This window comes from Cervus elaphus, chromosome 14 (assembly GCF_910594005.1).
Source record: "Cervus elaphus chromosome 14, mCerEla1.1, whole genome shotgun sequence".
Lineage (NCBI taxonomy): Eukaryota > Metazoa > Chordata > Mammalia > Artiodactyla > Cervidae > Cervus > Cervus elaphus.
The window spans coordinates 76,048,996-76,068,424 of record NC_057828.1 but is presented as its reverse complement, the minus strand read 5'-3'; the positions used below and the strand labels follow the sequence as shown (position 1 = coordinate 76,068,424).

The 19,429-nt window shown below is 53.1% G+C and overlaps 1 protein-coding gene and 1 long non-coding RNA gene across 2 annotated transcripts in view; one reads left to right on the top strand and one right to left on the bottom strand.

The window, feature by feature from the left end:
• Positions 1-19,429, bottom strand: part of PLXNA2 (plexin A2) — a 229,328-nt gene that overhangs the window by 164,396 nt on the left and 45,503 nt on the right. The gene's annotated exons all lie outside the window — the stretch shown is intronic.
• Positions 7,900-17,981, top strand: LOC122707620. Its single transcript, XR_006344867.1, has 3 exons — positions 7,900-8,037; positions 16,205-16,372; positions 17,667-17,981. It is a non-coding gene; the product is annotated as an uncharacterized LOC122707620 (long non-coding RNA).

The window sequence follows — 19,429 nt, the reverse complement described above, 5'->3', positions numbered from 1 at the left end:
CACCAATGACGTGAGGTCAGGCAGGCACGTTCCCATATTCGGTCAAGGGGTAAGGTTGCCGTGTGGGTGCCTTTGCTTCTGATTTAGAGGAAAGCCTGGATTCCGGCCAGCTCCATTTCCACACCTGGGGGTGCAGCAGGGCTCCCAGCCCCGTGTCATCTCTCCCTTCTGCTGGATCCTCCCTCCTGCCGGGCAGCTCCTGGTCCGGGCCCCGTGTGGGCAGATGCAGGGCTGGGGACACAGCCAAGAGGCCGGAGGTGCCTGTCTTCCACCCCCCCAGCAGACCGTCCCCTGGGTGTTCATTCACAGACAAGGTGCCAGCTCTGGAGGCCCTGAGGATGGCAGGGGGACAGGGTCACCCCGGATGCTGCCTGCAGTGGATGATGAGGGCCCTGGGCTCTGGGGGCCTCCGTGTCTCTCTCTCAGGCAAACCAGAGAAGCTGGAGCTAGAAGCCATGTCTGTTGGTCAGGGTAGCGGGCTTCAGCGGACCCATAAATACTTTGAGCTAGTGTCTCCCCTCAGAGACTGTCTCCTCCCTCCCGAGCCCAGAGAAACAAGACAGCAGAGATTCAGACTCTCAAGGAGAGAAAAGGTCATCTGGTAGCAATCTCCCTCCATCATCGTCCCCGACACCCGCCCAGCCTATCTTTCTTACTCTTCAGATTTCTCAGGGTGAAATATTTCCCTAAATGCTACAGCATTTCTAGGAGGATCAAAGGGAAGCACTGAACGCCCAGGCCCTCTGTCTCCTCCCGGTCGCCCCGCCCCCCTGCTCGGGCTTCAAACACGGGAGGAAATCGGCGCGCAGACCCCTGTCATCGCCGGCGGTGACTTGTGGACATGGGCTTGGGTTATTTCTCCTCCACTACAAGGGGTCTGGGCGGCTCACAGGGGGCTTGTATTTTTTTTTTTTTCCAGAACTGTGTGTATGTTAAAGTCATTAAGGCTTGGAAAGGGGGTGGTGGGTAGGGGAGTAAAGGCCATTATATGGGAAGAGAAGAAAAATGACCTGTCTTCAGACTGTCAGCGGAGGAAACGCCTCTGCTTCAGGGACAGGGGGAGAGGGGGCTTGGTCCAGAAGGTCTAAGTGGGCACCTCCTTGCCCAGAAGGCTACAGGCAGGATGAGGGGGCAGAGTTAGGGGCTGATTGCTCAGTCCACTCCTTGGCATGGTGGTGGTCATGGCTACCTGAGGGGGTGAATGGTCACCATGTACGTGTTCTGGAGTCCCCTGCAAAGAAGAGAGCTGGGAGGCAAGACAGAACCGGAAGAGCCAACACGGATCCGGCCCTGTACTCTCTGCATCCGCTTTCACGGCGTGGCCACATGTACACCAGGGGGCATGAGCGATATCCCTGTTTCACAGAGGAGGACCCCCGAGGCACAGAGGAGGACCCCCGAGGCACAGAGGAGGACCCTCGAGTCACAGAGGAGGACCCCCGAGTCACAGAGGAGGACCCCCGAGGCACAGTGGCCAAGGGCCTTGCCCAAAGTCAGGCAGCGAGCAAGCAGTGGACGAAGCAATGAAGACAGAGGTCATGCGATGCCACGGCCCGATCTTCGGAGACTTGGTTGCCGTTAAGACCAGCTCATGCTGGGGAGTTCCTGCCTTTCAGGAGGATTTGCTGCTACCACCCTGAATGCTGAAGCAGCCAAGGGGAGCTGGGGGGGAAGACATCTAAGCTGGGGGGGAAGAGTCCTATTGGCTATTGTCATGGTCAGGTCAAGTTTTTGGTGTCTCCCCACTTCCCAGGTTCCCGGGTGGGGGCTGGTTCTTCTGGACTCCCAAACTCCCAGCCTTCCAAGCCATCCCAGCACTGACCTCCAGGCTTCCCTCATGGCTCAGATGGTGAAGAATCTGCCTGCAATGTGAGAGACCCAGTTGAGATCCCTGGGCTGGGAAGACCCCCTGGAGAAGGGAACGGCCACCCACTCCAGTATTCTTGCCTGGAGAATCCCATGGACAGAAGAGCCACGGGATCGCAAAGAGTTGGGCCGACTGGACGAGGAACATGAGCTAACTAACCGGGCCCGAGCTCACTGCCACCTCTTCTTTCCTTTCAGACTTGATCTTGCCCGCACAGGAGACAGACGCGCAGGGCAGTTCTCCGGAGCCGCGGGGCGATGCTGGAAGCTATCAGAGCGCTGCGGAAGCTGAGTCCTGGCTGGACCCTGCGGGTCCCCACCAGCCGCCCGCTTGGCTGAGCCTCTGTGGTCCTGGCTGTGGCCTTCCCAGGCACTTCTGTCACCTTCCCGGGCTGAGGAGCCTGGGGGCAGGCGGGGTGCCGGGGAGGCCGTGACCGTTATCTAATCCTTCCCCCAGGTCGCTGGCCCTGAAGGCTGAGCCCCCGTTCCCCAGAGCACATGCTCCAAATCACCGCTCCAGTGACAGCCTTTGTTTGCCTTGGGAGGGAAGTTCTGGAAGGATGAAAGTCCGATCCCACTGCTTGCTCCACGGGCCTCTTTTGCCAAAACATACTGTGAAACGACCCCTGACCTTCCCCTCATACTTTCTCTGCTCTACCTCCCATCAGCCCTGTTGGCCTCCCTCCTCCCAAGGGAGGCTTAGACAGCTCAGTAATTTAGGGATCGCTAGCAAGAAAGGTGCAGAGGTCAGAAGTCAGTGAGGGGCTGGGAGGGGAGTTTCACCCCTGGTTTCTGCCAGAACCCCCCTTATACCAGAATCACCTCCTTCCCCCATCTGTAGACCAGCCCCCACGGACCTGGCGGGAAGAGACAGGGTCTGGCCATCCGAGGAGGTGGTGGTGTACCAGTAGGTAGGAGGAGAATGTGTATTTTTAAATCCATGTCCTGAAAAACAACTTTCAAGATGCAAATGTACCCCTCCAACTTTCTTATTTGGAAACTCAGCTAGGAAAGGAAATGCTGAAATGCTCCATTCCCCGGAGAGCGTACCGATTTAGGAAGTTCTATTACCTCACTCCGGCTCCTCCCCGCTCTCACTGCTGTATAAACAACCGCGAATTGACTAATATCTGTCCTCTGTCCCCCGACATGGCCTGTTCAATCCAGCTCAGCCCAGTTCCAGAGCGCAGAACTGGCGAGGCAGTGAGTGACTCCAACTCAAACCAAGAGCTGGCTCCTCTCTCTTCCTTGAGAAATCAGAGCCGCCAAAAGAACCGCAAGAGAATGCTGCTGCCCTTCCACAGCGATTAAAAGCCCCTTGCTTGGCCCGCAGACATGGAGTTTGTTTTTTTTTGGAATGACAGTCATGGAAGGTCAGCTTACGAAGGGCCTTCCAATGCCATCTCCTTATTTTGCAGAGAAGGAAACCGAGGACTGTCTGCCATCATTCTGCCGGTTGGCAGCAAAACAAGGACTTTTTGACTGTTACTGCAGGTGGGGCAAAGGAAAGGGGCTTGCAGAGCTGCCTCGCAGCTGAGATGACTTGGGCAGGGTCTGCGTCCTGGACTCCCGGGTGGCCGCCTACCCTGGGAGGGACAGCTAGCCTCTGTTCAAGGAGGCTCCATCCTCTGCTGGGTGATGAATGAAAGCAGCTTCACAGGGCAGTCAGCTCTCTGGCTGTAGGAGCCAGCAGAGGATGCCCTTCTGGGATCCAAAGGGGGAAGACTTCCCTCCTGCCGGGGCTTTCTCCTCCTGCGGGATCCAGCTGGGACTGCCAACCTCTGGCCCAGAAAGAGGGCCTTTCCCCTCTTCCTGTTGTGTCCCCGGAGGAACTGGGAAGGTTGAGGGCTGGGAGGAAGGTGGAATTCATCCAATCTGGGGTAGGGAGTGCAAGCTCTTCTGGGGCTTCCTCCCCTTCTGGGAGTGAGGCCTGGAGAATAAAGGTCACAGATGGACTGACCACACGTGTTCTCGTGTGCGTGGGAGCGGGGGAGAGCGTGTGTGCGGGCTCGGGGGTCTGACGGCTCAAACAGACGGCTCAGAGACCAGACGAGGTTCATCCTGGATCAGGAGGGAGGGCAGTGAGGGCCAGGAAGTCACTGCCTTGAACGTCGCTAACATTTCATTTCACCCCCGCTGGGCCTCCCTGACTCCCTTCTTTCCCTCTTAAGCCCCCGCAGCAGGGGATGGGGAGCAGAGGAGATGGGGAAAGAGGGCTGCAGGGCCTCCTGACACTGCTGACCAGAAAGAAACGAAGGGGCAGAGGCGGAGGGCGAGCCGAGGTCTGCAGCTGCGGCCCTGCTCTGCACCGTGCCCCCAGCCCCGCCGCCTCCGAGGGTCCCACGCCATGGAGGGGGCCCCGGGCCAGGTGCAGGGAGGGCCCGGGTGGTTCCCGCGCCCAGGGTGGGGAGGGCTGGGCCCCTCCTGTTTGTTCCCGCCCTCAGGGTCTGTCGCCTGGGGAACAGATCACAGAAAGCAGCAGATCGCACGCTGGAGGCGCACTCTGGGGGCTGATGGAAAATAAACTCTGCTGTGGCATCCGACAAAGTTCCCCCCTCCCGTTTTAAATTTGGACTGAGAGAAGGAGGATTCTCTTTTAGGCTTGAAAGGTGTCCTAGACCTTGGGGTTCTTTGTACCGCATATTCCCAAACTGCACCATCCAGTACACTAGCCACGCGGAGCTACTTATATCACAATTAATTAAAGTTCAGGAAAATCAGCAAATCCAGTTTTTCAGGGGCGCTAATGTGTCTCAGTCTCTCAGCAGGCACTTGTGGCTAGTGGCTACTGTACTGTCTGAAAGAGTCATAAACAATTCCCTTATCACGGAAAGTTCTTTGCAACAATGATATTCTAGAAAGTTCTGACATGAGCCTGAATTTCATTCCTGATTTCTCCAGATGTTCACACGCTGGCTGGCCTACGTCTTAGGGATGAGGAATGACTGGCCTCAAGGACGGGTGTGGGGTGGGGTGAGATGGGTAGGAGGAAAGGGAGGCGTAAGGATGTCACAACTGTCGTGTTCTTTGCTGCCACCCTGGACGTCTTCGTTAGACCCTGCATCTCTTTGCTGGCACTATCTCTTTTCAGTTCACTGGGGGAGGAGCGGCGTGGGGTGTCTGTAGTGGGGGAGGAATACAGGTGACAGCTCCAGCCAAACGGGTTTGGCAATAAGATCCTGCCTCCCATCCCCACCCGCGGCTTCAGAAGCCTGTCGAGGGAGGTATACACCAAGGGCAATCCTACAGGAGGTGGGTGTAGTGTCATTAGCCCAACTTACTCATCACACCCCGGGCCTCGAATGGGCGGGTATAGGCAGGGGTGGGGAGCGGGGCACACAGGCTGGGGGTGAGGCAAGTGGTGATGCTTCAGTCAATTCTTTAAGCTGTTGGCGTGATGGAAATGGGATGGGAGGCGCAGAGTCAGACACCGGGCTGGCCCAGCTCACCCTCCCACCCAAAGCACTCAGGGCCCTGGCCGCCTCACCCACCCGGGAGGGCCCTGGATGGGGGGAGGTCGGGAGGAGCACACACACACAGAGGCATGCATGCTCACACGCACACACATACACACACCACACACCGATCACACACACACACACACACACACAGGCATGCATGCTCACACGCACACACACACACACCACACACCGATCACACACACACACACACACACACAGAGGCATGCATGCTCACAGGCACACACATACACACACCACACACCGATCACACACACACACACACACACACAGGCATGCATGCTCACAGGCACACACATACACACACCACACACCGATCACACACACACACACACACACACACAGGCATGCATGCTCACAGGCACACACATACGCACACCACACACCGATCACACACACACACACATACACAGGCATGCATGCTCACAGGCACACACATACACACACCACACACCGATCACACACACACACACAGAGGCATGCATGCTCACAGGCACACACATACACACACCACACACTGATCACACACACACACACACACACACACACACACACACACAGGCATGCATGCTCACATGCACACACATACACACACCACACACCGATCACACACACACACACACACAGGCATGCATGCTCACACACACACACACACACACACCACACACCGATCACACACACACACACACACACACACACAGGCATGCATGCTCACACGCACACACACACACCACACATGCATGTATGCTCACACGCACACACATACACACACCACACACCGATCACACACACACACACACACACAGGCATGCATGCTCACACGCACACACATACACACACCACACACCAATCACACACACACACACACAGAGGCATGCATGCTCACACACACACACATACACACACCACACACCGATCACACACACACACACACAGGCATGCATGCTCACATGCACACACATACACACACCACACACCGATCACACACACACACACACACAGGCATGCATGCTCACAGGCACACACATACACACACCACACACCAATTACACACACACACACACAGAGGCATGCATGCTCACACACACACACATACACACACCACACACCGATCACACACACACACACACAGGCATGCATGCTCACATGCACACACATACACACACCACACACCGATCACACACACACACACACACATACACACACAGGCATGCATGCTCACAGGCACACACATACACACACCACACACCGATCACACACACACATGCATGTATGCTCACACGCACACATACACACGCACTACATACCAATCGCACATGCACACACACAGCAACACACAGACGCACCACACACACATATATAAACGTACGTACCTGCACAAACACATGCATACACACACTCACACATGCATGTATACCACACACACATCATATATTTCTGGGGAGATTCTCGAAAGAATCTTGAGCCCAGCTTCTCAGTAAGTCTCGGTTGTTCCTCCAGGCTCCCAGGGGGCCAGCAGATGGTTCCAGCAAAGCAGGCAAACTTCCTAATGCCTCTAAAATCAGGGTCTGGGCCCCTCCAAAACCAAAAGTCCAATTAAGCTTTGGTCTCACAGGTGGGAAGCAAATAAATGCGGAGCATTCCTCCCCTTCTCCGGGTCATCAGTCCTCAGTCGTCACCCCCTCCCCTTGGCACCCCTGCGCTTTCCCATATGGTCCCCTTGCCTCTCACACTCTGCTCGGAAGATTAGCTCGCAGAGCCCAGAAAGATCTCCTTCCAAGGGGTCCTCTAGGCGGCAGGGACTTGCCAGAAGAGTTCAAAGGAGAACTCCGGGCTCAGAGTCTTGGCCTCCATCAGGGAGCCTCTCTTGATCTAGCAGGTGGGCCCCTGGGGATTAAGCCCAAGGACGCCCAGTGTCTCCCATGATGCTTGTGTTTCCTTCTCCTAGAGCCTGGGAGAGCTGCAGGGAGATCCTTGTGCTCTCCTCTTTCCAGAGGCACCTCCTCCTCCCTGCAGAGATAATTGGCATGACTGGCATAAATAGATCCATATAGCTCTCTATAAATACACCCATCTTTAGCTATATACATATATATATATATATATATTTTTTTTCTTTTTCTAAAGACTTGGCAAGAATTCCCTTGGAGCCCTTTCCATGACACAATAGAAAAGCAGCAGAGTCATCAAGTTTGCTCGTTCCCACAAATACAGCTTTGGGTTGACCTTTGCAAGGCTCCCTTGAACCCTGCTTCCAGTAACTCAGCCCCTCCAGCCCTCACAGGCCGCATACCCCTGGCAACCACAAGACACAACTCCGTTTCCTGAAGCTGCCACTTTCTTCCTCATTGGCCTCTGTCTGAAAGCCAAGGAAAAAAAAAAAAAGAATCCACTGCTTTTGACCTATCATTTTAAAATAAAGCATAGGCTTTGTATGTGAGCTCCGGCTGGCCCAGGAAGAAATGAGGCAGGCAGCAGAGTCCCTCAGCACGCAGGGATGGTGTCGTGAAGGGCGGGGTGTGGGTGGCTTCTGAGTGGTTAGACCTCTGTGCAGGACGATGCCACCAGGGCAGCAGGCTTAACAACCTCTGGGGAAGTAAGCCAAGATGCGGTGGGTCTCCCTCTGATGGCTTCTGGGATAAACAGGAGGAATCCAGGGCGGAAGCACGCCGGAGCGGGAAAAGCCGCCCAGGTAATGACTTTCGAGGGCGCTGTCATCAGGCACAGACTCTAAGAACTGTCTCTCCATCACCCTGCATCAGCATTGCTGGACACAGGCGGAGCCGGGAGGAGGGAACAGCTGGCTCCTCTCTCTTCTTCTCCCTCCACTGCTAAAGGCTTTGGAGACTGGAGGCAGCCCCGGGGACCTTCACGTGAGGTATTAAGAGCCTAGCCACATGTTGACACCACATTTCATCCCGAAACAGGTTTCCTTTTCTTGATTTTCCAAGGAGGGGTTGGAGGAGTGGATTCATAAGTGGAAAGTAGAAAATACCCAAGAATAGGCGAATCAACAGAGAAATGCAGAAAAGGTAATTTGGCAAAAAAAAAAAAAAAGCTCCAAACTTATGACTCCGACTCCTCCAGCCTTGCTTGTTCGGTATTCTTTCTTTCTGAAGTTGGGTTGTTATCCCTGCACCAGAGAATGCCAGCAGGTGTTGCTGGCAGCTGTTTAATGACAGTGTCAAGAATGTCTTTCAGGAAGGTAGGCTTGGAGGCAGGAGGCGGTGATGGGGAAAATGGGATGGCGGGGGGAGGAGTAGGTGGCCCCACATCTGTGGCGAGGGAGCCAAGCAATGGAGTGCTGCTCTGGGAATTGCAATGTTATTTTGTACAAAAGTCTTCCTGTAGGAAGTAAGGGGGAGGGACGAGAGACATATTTCAGTGTTTTGCGGACTTAAAAATTCTGAGCTGGAATTACGAGCAGCTCACTATGTCTCTAGGCAAATACTTTAGCTCCTCTGCTCCGCATCCCCCACTTGCTCCTTAATGGTTACTGACTCCCCTGAGGATCAAGTGGAAGGACCTGGAGTAGCTGGGAGAGCCATCCCAGAAGCCCCCAGGGGTGACAAGCCCTGCAATGATCCCACATCTGGAAAAGGTAATGGCTCGTGTCCTGGCAGGGGCGTGTCACAGACCTTGGAGAGGGAGATGCTTCGGTTACCTAGCTGATCTCAGCTCTGCAGGGAGCCAGAGACAGCAGGCAGGGCTGGCTTTAGAAGGAGACGGGCAGTAGCCTTCACAAGGAGGGCATTCCTTGTGAGCACTTGAGATCTGAAATGCTTTTCTGCTCTCTGCCCAAGCTTAGTCCCCTACAAGCGATCTCATGAAGGCAACTCTGAAAACTTCCCGGGTCAAAAATCTTCCTTGGAGAGACCATGACACAAGAGTTGTGGGAAGCTAGATGTCCTCAGGGCACCTGGCCCTTCCCAAACTGTTGGTCCCCTTCCTGCTGGGATGGTGACCAAGACCTGGTGGAAATTTCTGGCGTTTTGCTCTCCACCTGCAGGGCATCACCAGGTCACATATTCCTGGAGTCTAACCTGCACATGTCTGCTTCTCTTTCCAGGGCCTTCTTCATTTGATTATTTTAATGGGGAGGGGTGTTATTTAACCTACCATCACACATGTAAACATGTGCAGTTGAGGGGGAGGAGGGCAAGGCCTGGGGCAGCAGTTAAAGCACGGAACTGTAGTTGCCCGGGTTACGAGACATATGGTCAGGCTGCAATGGTGACCTACCAATAGAAATGTCTCAGAGTATCTGAGGCACCTAATCAGATGTGGCGGGGTGGGGCGGGGGAAAGAATGAGAGTACTGACCCTAACATTTGCTTTCCAAATGCTTTCACACATATTATTTCACTCAATCTTCCCCTTAGTCCTTAAAACTAGGAACCAGAATTATCAAGGTCACCACTTTAGATATAGGGGAACAGGACAACTTCCCCAAGGCCAATGGCTACAGGGCAACAGCTGGAGCTCAGGCTCCTTGACGTCTGGGCTCCTATTCCCCTGTTCCGAACCCACCCCTGCCCCAGCTGCACTGCCAGAACCTCTGCGAGAGGGCCCATAGCATCCTGTCTTCAGAGGAAGCGAGATGCAGGCAAAAATAGCCCATGCCTTCAAATAGACTGCAGGTACCCGAGGAAAGGACCCTTGTTGCATTGTCCTTTAAATCTCCTGTGGCCCATCGCCTACAGGGTTCCGAGAACATTTTTTAAATGGTTGCTTAAGTAGGATATAAGAAAGAATCCAGGGAGGGAGCTGAGGCATCGTGGGGACTGTGATCTTTGAACCAGGAAAAGGGAACTTCTGTCAAGTCTCCAGAACTCAGGGACTGAATCATCTACTGGGAGCTGTTTACCCCACCTTCCAAACAGAGATAAGGTCCACCTCTCAAGCCACTGCCGGAACTGAACGAGACGGGGAGTGAGAAAGGACCTTGCATGCTGTAATGACTAATGCTGGATCTTCCTGACCCTGCAGTTCAGGAGGTCACCCAAGATAAGACAGCAGAGAGGAAAGGGAGCTCATCTTCTGAGGGTCCTTAGAGCAGAGCTCATGCCCTCCTGCTCCGGGCGGGCTGGGTGTAGTGCACCCAGGAGGGGAGGCTGGGCTACGTCCAGGGGGCAAAAGGCCTAAGTGCTCAGTAGCTGCTCGGTGAATGGGTTTCCCTTCTGTCTCCACTCATTCTAGGAAAGCCGCTGTGGTGAGAAGCTGGAGGAGAAGGACAAAGGTCAGTGGTGAGGACAGTCATTAGTCCAAGGCATCGTGAAGGTGGCTCCTAGCCCCAGCATCTGAAATGATGTCAGGATACGACTTTTAAAAGGGTCCGCTGTGCCACTGCTCACTCTTCCGTGGCATTCTTCGGGCCTCTGCTGGGTTGAGGGCTAAACGGGAAATATGGGTGACTCATGTGTTGTGCCGGTGAGGTGGCGGCTTTGGTCTAAGTCACCCAGCTAACCGCAAAGGCAGGGCAGGATGGCGGTCTGGTGGCTGATTTGGGGGCCTAGGCTGACCCACGCACACGGGCCCCAGAGAAGGCCCAGAGCAGGTAGGGAGGCCCACCAGGAGGGCGCAGACTACACCTCCCTCTCTGTGAGCCCCTGGGAAGAGCCGTCCTGGGGCTGAAGTGCGAGATGGGGATACTGGCTTGCATTTCCCGAGGACTCACTCTTCACCAGGCACCACGCTAAAAGCTGAACATGCCTGACCTCATTTAATTATGAAAAGCACCCTTCAAGGTATATCTCATCATTCTCATTTCACAGATGACGAAATCAGAGCTCAATAAGGCTAATTTTCCCAATACCGTCTACCAAGTAGGTGGGCCAAGATTTGCACCAAGATAGTCTGATTCCAAAGTCCACATTCTTCCCACGACACATGCGGGCCCTGTCCAGACAGCCCACCAGGCAGGAGCTACAGATAAAATACCACACCTCCTCCAGCACACACTAAATCAGCACAAGGAGAAGCTGGAGGCTGGCAGAGAGCAGATCTTTATCAAGACACTTCAGGAACAGGAGGAGAAATATTTCCGCCCTCCTCCCAGCCGAAGGGTTGGTTGTGTTTATAAGATGAGACACGTTTTGAAGGGAGGGGAGTGAGGGTGCAAATCTCAAGCGAAAATCACCACCCACACCAATAGAAACCTGAAGGCAAACTGGGGCCTCAAGGACGTGGTTGCATTGCTCATGTGTGTGTCTGGGAGCCTGCGTGTCCGTGTGGGGGAGAAGGGCAGGAGGGGGCAGGGAAGGAAAAGCAGTATCTTTGTCATCATACCCAGTGGCATTTATCAGCTCCGCTTTCCTCCCTAAAATTGTGCTTCTCCCGGACTTGCTTATTTCCTATTTTCTTTCGCCTGCTCTGGAGCAGAGAGCTAGCGTGGTTTAACGGACGAGCACAGACTGTGGGGCCCGCAGACCTGGTTTTCCTCTCCAAATCCACCACCTGACTGAGTTGTCCAATAAATACACGCAACATGAATGAATGGGGAAATACTTCCGCCTCCCTGCGACTTGGTTTTCTCATCTGGAAAGATACATAGCCCTGGTCCCTGTGCGGCAGAGCCGATGGGAGGATTAAATAAAGCCAAGTGCTTAGCACAGTTGGCTGGCACAGAGTTGATGACCAATAAATATACGTTTCTTTGCCCCGTTTCTCAGCTGGAGCCCTACAGCATTTGGGGCAGGATCATTCTTCGCTGTGGGGGCTGTTCTGTGCATCCCAGGACGTTCAGCAGTATCCCTGGCCTCCACCCAGTAGATGCCAGTAGCCCCTTGTGCCCCAGACAAAACAACCAAATGTCTCCAGACCTTGCCAAATGTCCAGAGAATTGCCTCAGTTGAGGGATACCAGCTTAAAGTAATTAATGATGATATCAGCAGCAAGTAATACATTTGGAAGCACACAGTAGGCACTGATAGCGATATTCACGTTTTTTTGAAGGAGCAAATGTATGAATGGACATGTGAAGTAATCACGGATACAGTTCTGCACCTTCAAACCTTTGGTGGCAGGCAGTATACAGGCTACTAAGTTCCGGACTCCAGAAGGTTGATGGAATCACAGAGGGTGCTGGGCAGGGCATCTTGGTATCTCTGCTGCCGGCTGTCTTTTGGTGCAGACCTGGTATCTAGCGGGCTTCTCTGGTGGCTCAGAAGGTAAAGAACCTGCCTGTCACGCAGGAGACCCAGGTTTGATCCCCAGGTCAGGAAGATCCCTTGGGGAAGGAAATGGTTGCCCACTCTGATATTCCCGCCTGGAGAATTCCCTGGACGGGGGAACCTGGTGTGGGCTACGGTCCGTGAGGTTGCAATGAGTTGGACCTGACTGAGCAACTAACATACTGGTGCCTCGTGGGGGTTGCAGATGGAGAAGTGACAGGTGAGTGAGGCTGTGAGTGCAATGAGGCTGAAGGAATTTTCCCTTCTGGGAAAGGGTAGTCCCAAAGGAATCTGCCTGCAGCAACTGACGGCTTGAATTCCCATGTATGAGATGTGATGGCTTGATTCACGTGCACTCCTTAAAGAATCCCATCTCTTGCTCTGGGCCAGCCAGAGACATTGCTAGGAACTCCTCAGTGCCCCCTTACGTGGAGGAGGACACGCCCGCAGGCCCTTTCTGACTCCCACCGAGAAGATGCCTTACAACAGGGGCAGAGAGATGACTTATGTTCTAGGAGTTCTTCCTCCCACCCCTCACTTTCCCTGACTCCATGTACTGAAAGACTGCTGTATTATGTGGTCCTACAGACGCCGAGATGACAAATGCCAACCACAATCCCAAAACTGCTGAGCGTACTGAAGAGCAGGGAAAAGAAACAGGACAATGACAAAACATATAATGACCACAGGTAACATTTACTGAGCCCTGGTCCCACTTTGGACACGGATCTATGTGTATTGGCTCACTTAGATGTAGCTCTCAACAAGCCTGTGCGGTAGAAACTTTCATTATTTCTAGTTTGCAGATGAAGCAACAGGAATAGAGAGGTGGAGTGATTCCTACTGTGTCCCCAGGCACTAAGGGGCAGAGTCAGGCATGGAACCAGGACATCTTGGCTCTCGCATTTGGACTCTTCTTAACCACTGTGCTCTCTGCTCTGATGGCCGTGTGACGGGGCTCTATGGAGCGCACAACGCAGGCGGGGGGGGCTTCCTGGAGGAGGTGATGTAAAAGCATCTTGACCACGAGACGGCGTTAGGTGGGCAAGGGGAAGGAAGGTATGAGAGAACAGCACACAAAGTCCCAAGGTGAGAAGGCCATGGAGACGCATCAAGGCTCTAGGAGTAATTCACGCCCTCCCCACGTGCACCCCTGGCCCTGGCCTCAGGCCGGCTTCGAACCATGAACCCAACCATCAGGACGCCTGCCTCTGGCCTGGGCTAGTTCTCCGGACGCTCACTTGGAGCTGCCCATTTGTCCTCCTGTCCTAGCCTGTGCTGTCTGATGTGGCTTTACAACCAAGCCAGGGACCAGTTCTGTCTCCTGCCCCTGTGGTCTTCCCACAGGCCCGGTCTCGTCTCCGTGCCTCGGCTCTCACTCACCTCGCGGCCTTCATCTGGGTTCCTCCCGTCTCACCTTCTGCTGTTGCCACTTACACCAGGTTGGGAATGGGAGCTGTTCTTGTTGTGTGTGTGTGCGTGAGAATATGCACTTGTACATGTGTTCATGTGTGCATACATATGTGTCTGACATGTGCATGCGTGCATGGTAGGTGGTGAGTATGGTACAGGCATGCCTGTTACAAGAGATACACACCACGCGATGGTCATGTGGGGCCAAGATTTCATCATCTGTCATTTGAACTGACTTTTTAAACAACACAGGAATCATACTGGTAACCCTGACACATACTAAATAGATGAGAGCAAGATGCTTCGATTGAAGGAGGATGGAATTGGGGGACTGGAGTCATCGCCCTAGAGTTCAAAGGCACACTGCCTAAAGACCACGAGGAAAAACTGAGACAGTGGCACTGACATATAAAATAGGTAGTGGGAAGCTGCCATATAACGCAGGGAGCCCGGCTCGGAGCTCTGTGACGACCTAGAGGGTGGGCCTGGGGGTTGGGAGGCAGGCTGCGGAGGAGGGGATGTATGTACACCTGTCGCCAATTCACACTGTCGTGCAGCACAAACTAACACAACATTGTAAAGCACTCACCCTCCAATTGAAAATGTATCTATTAAAAACTTAGAGTCAGCATTGTAGGGTCATAGACCGTCCTGAGAATCTGGTGAAAGCAATGGGCCCTCTATACACACATTATAGACACACAGATGTTTGCAGAACATTTTGGGGGGCAGATCGTCAACTCCCCTGAATCCCAGAACGTAGGTGAAAAGTCCCGTGCATTTAGCTCCTGCCACATCCTCCTACCGGGCGTCCCTGCCCCTCTGACTTTGCGAGGGAGAGTTATAAGATGCTGGCGGCTGCGACACAGTGAATGATGAAACCCAGACCAGTCTTGGCATTGCTTCATTTGCTCAAGGAGAGGAGAGGCCCAGGATCTGGAAGGCACAGCCTTCTTGTACTCACATTCTTGGGACAAGGGCAAGGCGGTTAATATGGCTCCCACACAGCCAGACCTGGACAGCTTCAGTATCAGAGATGGCTGCTGCCTCAGTTTCCACACTAGCTTAAGGCCTGTGAGCTCCCCTATCTAGAATGGATAAAGGATCGGCAGTCAGAGTCTGATCACAGTGCTATCGCTTACTGATGCTGGGCAAACTACTTGATTCCGCTGGGCCAGCTTCCTCATCTGTAAGATCACAGCCTGTGGGGCTGTTAGGATTACTAGATGAGCTCAAAGTGGGCGCTATATACATGGAAGCTCTCTGTACCTCAAACCAATAAGTGGGTTCAAGGGGGTTCTTAGTATCTTGGCATTCAGAGAATGACCGGGAGATTTACACCAGGAGAGCTGCCTTCTGGCCTGGAACCAGGGAGGAGAGCAGAGACCACTTGCACTTAAAGGGGGCAGATTGATGCCCAAGGGGCAAGGGTTCATCTAGGGTCATCTCCCGGTAAGTTGGGGTAACCAGAAGTGCTCACAGCTCAGGGATTTAGCTCCGGACGATCCCCAAAACATCCAGGGGTCCTGGGCTCATCTGCTCTCTTTAAGGGCTCCCATCCCTCAGCCTCTGGGACAGCCCCTTACCACCATGCCCGTGGCCCATTGTGCTCAGGTGGGGGTTCTCGTCTACTACCTAAGATGCAAATCAATTTCCAAGTTCAGAGTCAGGGAAAAATGAGGTTTTTCATTGGGTCTGCCTGCTGTTAATGAGCTGATCCGGGGGCGGGGGGAGGGGAGGACTGAGTGAAAATGAAGACTCACTACCCAGTCACCAGAGTGCTCCGCACAGCCGGGCCGATGTCTGCGTTTTATGCGGCGCTCAGCCTGCCGGTGCCTGGGGCCTGCAGGCAGGTTTATGAGATTAAAGCCCAGTGCCCAATAAATAATTTAGCAGCTTACTGCAAAAAAAAAAAAAATACACGCGGTATAATAGCTACTATCTCCAGCAGCCTGATGTGTACAGACATTTTAAATGCACACCGCTTTCCTCTGCTTGCTTCCATCTGATGTGGGGTCTGGAACCAAAGGAGGAGGAGAAAAAGAGCATCACCTCCACCCTCTGCCCACGTCCTGCCGTGACGACGGGGTTGAGGAGGAAGAAAACTCTTCCACGCACTCATTATGCAGGGCTTTGCTAGCAGTCCTTCCCCACCAACCACCTCCTTCTATCTCTGCTCCGTTCTTTGCTTGCGGTGGCTGTTTGTGCGTGCAGAAAGAATCTGAAAGCTCCACCAGACCAATTATTCATTCAGAATTTGGTTTTCTTCTCCCAGGGGTGCCTTTTAACGGAGCAAAGCTGGCTCCAGGTGTTGGCTCCTGCGGCGTCACAAGCGACTTGCGTGTGGGTGCTGCTTCAAGCTGAAGTAAATAAATATCACCTCCAGGACCACCAGAGTCCTGGCTGAAGTTTTAATGAGGCAGAAGTTGGCGGTGATTGATTGGTAAGACTGGGTCTTGGGCGTAAGGGAGGGTAAGAGGATTGGAGAGGGGAGACGGGAGGGGTTGGAGTGGGTGTCCCAGGGACACGGGGTGGCGGAAGGCAGAGACACTTGCAGGCAGTTGCTCCAAGATCTAGCAGCATCAATGGGAGAGGAGTCGCACTGAGTCATCTGTGTAGTAACACGAACTGGCAGCAGAAAATGATGCCAAAGGGAACCATCCTCTTCTTATTGGAAAGTTTACCGGTTCTGATCACAGTTCAGGGACAAGGGGCTTCCATGGGAGTGAGGGAGCGTGGTAGGAGTTCCCTCTGGCTTTTGCAGAAATCTGGGACCTTGGCACCCACTTCTGCACCAGTCCCTTGCTTCTTCTGTGGGTGGCAGCTACCCCAGACCCACTGGCCACTGGGCATGTAGAGACCCCACCAAGCTTCCCCCAGCCCCTGCTCTGCGTGTCTCCTTGGCCTGGGATGCATTTACTGCCAGTGGCTGCGGTTTATCTGCCATTGTTTATGGCCTGGGACAGGCTGCCTACAAATAGCTCCCCAAAGAGTGGGGAAATGCAGGCATCTGCCATTCTGTGAAGCTCTTTCCAGAAATGAAAAGGACAGTCATAAAATGTTGCAATGGGGGGGTGGTGGTGGTGGGGGAGGGTAGGTAACATGCATCATAAAAAGCGTAATGGACTAATGCTAATACACAGACTGGCTGCAGCCCAGGGGTGTCTGCTGAGCTCAGACATAAATATTGGGGAGGCACCAAGGAGACAGATTTTTTATTTCTTTGATTTGATGGTGGGGGGAGGTTGGGCATATTTTTTCCTCTGTTTCTCTGACTGTGGCTATTCCTCTGGGGAGACCAGCAATCTGTCTGGGACTGAAGCTACTCCGTGTTTTATGGATTCCAAGGCAGTGAGACTCTTGGAAAGACTGGAGGTTCAGCAGCATTTGTGGGAGCATCACCTCACTGGGTGAGCCCATGGGCGTTTTGCTTGCATCATTCAAGATCTTGCAAGTGACAAGAGACCATAATGGGATGAGTGTTAACTGTGCCGGCTATGCTTGAATGCATACATGAGTAACTAGGTGCTTGCCCAACAACAAGCTAATTTAAAGAATTAGAGGGACTGATTTATGCTCTCTGCTTGGTGGGAACCAAAAGAACAGTGACTCCCCAACACTACCCCAACACGAATCTCTACCCCTTTCAACTTCAAGCACAAAGGGTAAAATAGTTGTTTGCTAATTTGTGACAAATTTGGGTACTCGAGGACTGAATGAAGCACACTGTTTTCCAGGCTTTTCTATCCACATGTTCTCTGGTGAGTGTCGGCCACTGGCCCCTGCTGACCATCCACACATTTGCCCTGCCATATGCCCACACACAGAATGCGTAAGTGGACTGTGGAGGTGCGGGCCGGAGGCAGAACTGAGGCAGATTCCTGTATGGAAAAGAGCTTCCATTCCAGGTGATGCTAAGGCGCTCTCCCCCCATTCTCTATGCCTCTACGCGCTCAGCACCGAGGAGCCGTGCTGGAGCTCAGGCCCCCTGAATACCCAAGGATGTGTTCAGTCCACCTAGGGCCCTGGGTTACTTGAGAATAAAGAGAAACAGCAGAAACTTGGGTGACTGTGGCGGGGTGAGCAACCCCTGTTCAGCCTTCTCGTGCGTAGTGAGCAAAAGATCAAAGGCATTTGGAATTGATGCTGCAGCTCACCATTCATTTGGAAGAATCACTTTCCCATGTGCTGTCCCTGAGAATAGGTGGGAAATGGAGTGGCATTCTCCCGAATGCCGTGGGTACCAAGAGCTACTGCCTGTCAGCCTGTGCATCCGAGTATGTACGTGAGAAAGGGGAAGGGAAGCGGGGACTCTCATTAGGCACAGAAGCCCCGTGATAAGCAATTCAGACACTTCTTTAAAATCGTTATGATCCTTACGAAGTAGATATTACTATCCCTGCTTTAAAGATGTGAACTCGCAACTCCAAGTTTCCAAGGGGTTACGTAACTTAGCTAAGATCACAAATTTAATCAATGGGAAGGTTAGGACTTGAACTCAAACCATTGTCTTCTCACAATGACTTAAAAACATGAAAGGGAAAAAAAATCAATAAATGATGATATGGAGGAAAAATTATTTTCAGGCTGAAGGTCAAAGGGGCAGGGACTAATGCATCTGGTGCACACTGCTATTCCCAGGGACCACGGCATGTCACCACACGTGTTGTTGGAAAAGGATTAGAGGACCTTTGTGTGCACCATGACATGTGATTACTCAGAGGCTGAATGGGGGCATCGGGTCTCCAGCGCTGACCTGGGGACCTCATGATAATAAAAGACGGGGCTCCTCAGTCAGTGAAGCTGCTGTAGGTTTAGCCGGGAAGGCATCTCATTACCCTGGACAGCTCGTCCTTTCCACCAGGTTAGCAGTGGGCTCCTTGAGGTGTGAGGTTCACTGGTGCTCTCTGGATGGGAGCCCTTGGAATCAGTTATGAGCAGGGAGGTCATGCTTACTCATCGCCCTAGAAATGAGGCCAACTGGGGCTATCAATAGGGGTTTGGCTCAGCCCCTTCCAGCCAAGCTTGGGGCATACCAAGACACTCCTCTGCCCTCAGATGGTTCATATCCCCCTCAAAGTCTGAGAACGAAATCACCAGAGTACCTAGTCCCTTAGCCTAAGCTAACTAGAGCTGGGTTAAACTTAAGGAAGACCTTCCTGACTCTCCGCTCTCTGCAGCTGGACCACGAGCAACCGTGGTTGCTTTAGGAATATCCTTTCCTAAAGACTTGGAAGTGCGAGAGAGACACCTAACTGCTGCCCACAGCACAGGGCAGGGGACAACCTTCCCTCCGGCCTCACCTTTGCTCGCTGGCATTTTCATAAAGGCCCAATACAAATATAGAATGTGTAATTTTCGCGTCATTCTTGGCAAATCCCAGGTGCGCCCCATTAGCAGAGTTCCAAGGATGCCATTTTCTATCAAGAAAAAGACATGCTGCATCGTAGAGCTTAGCTCAGGGCCCTATTAATAGCAATCCTAATTATATGGCTGCAAA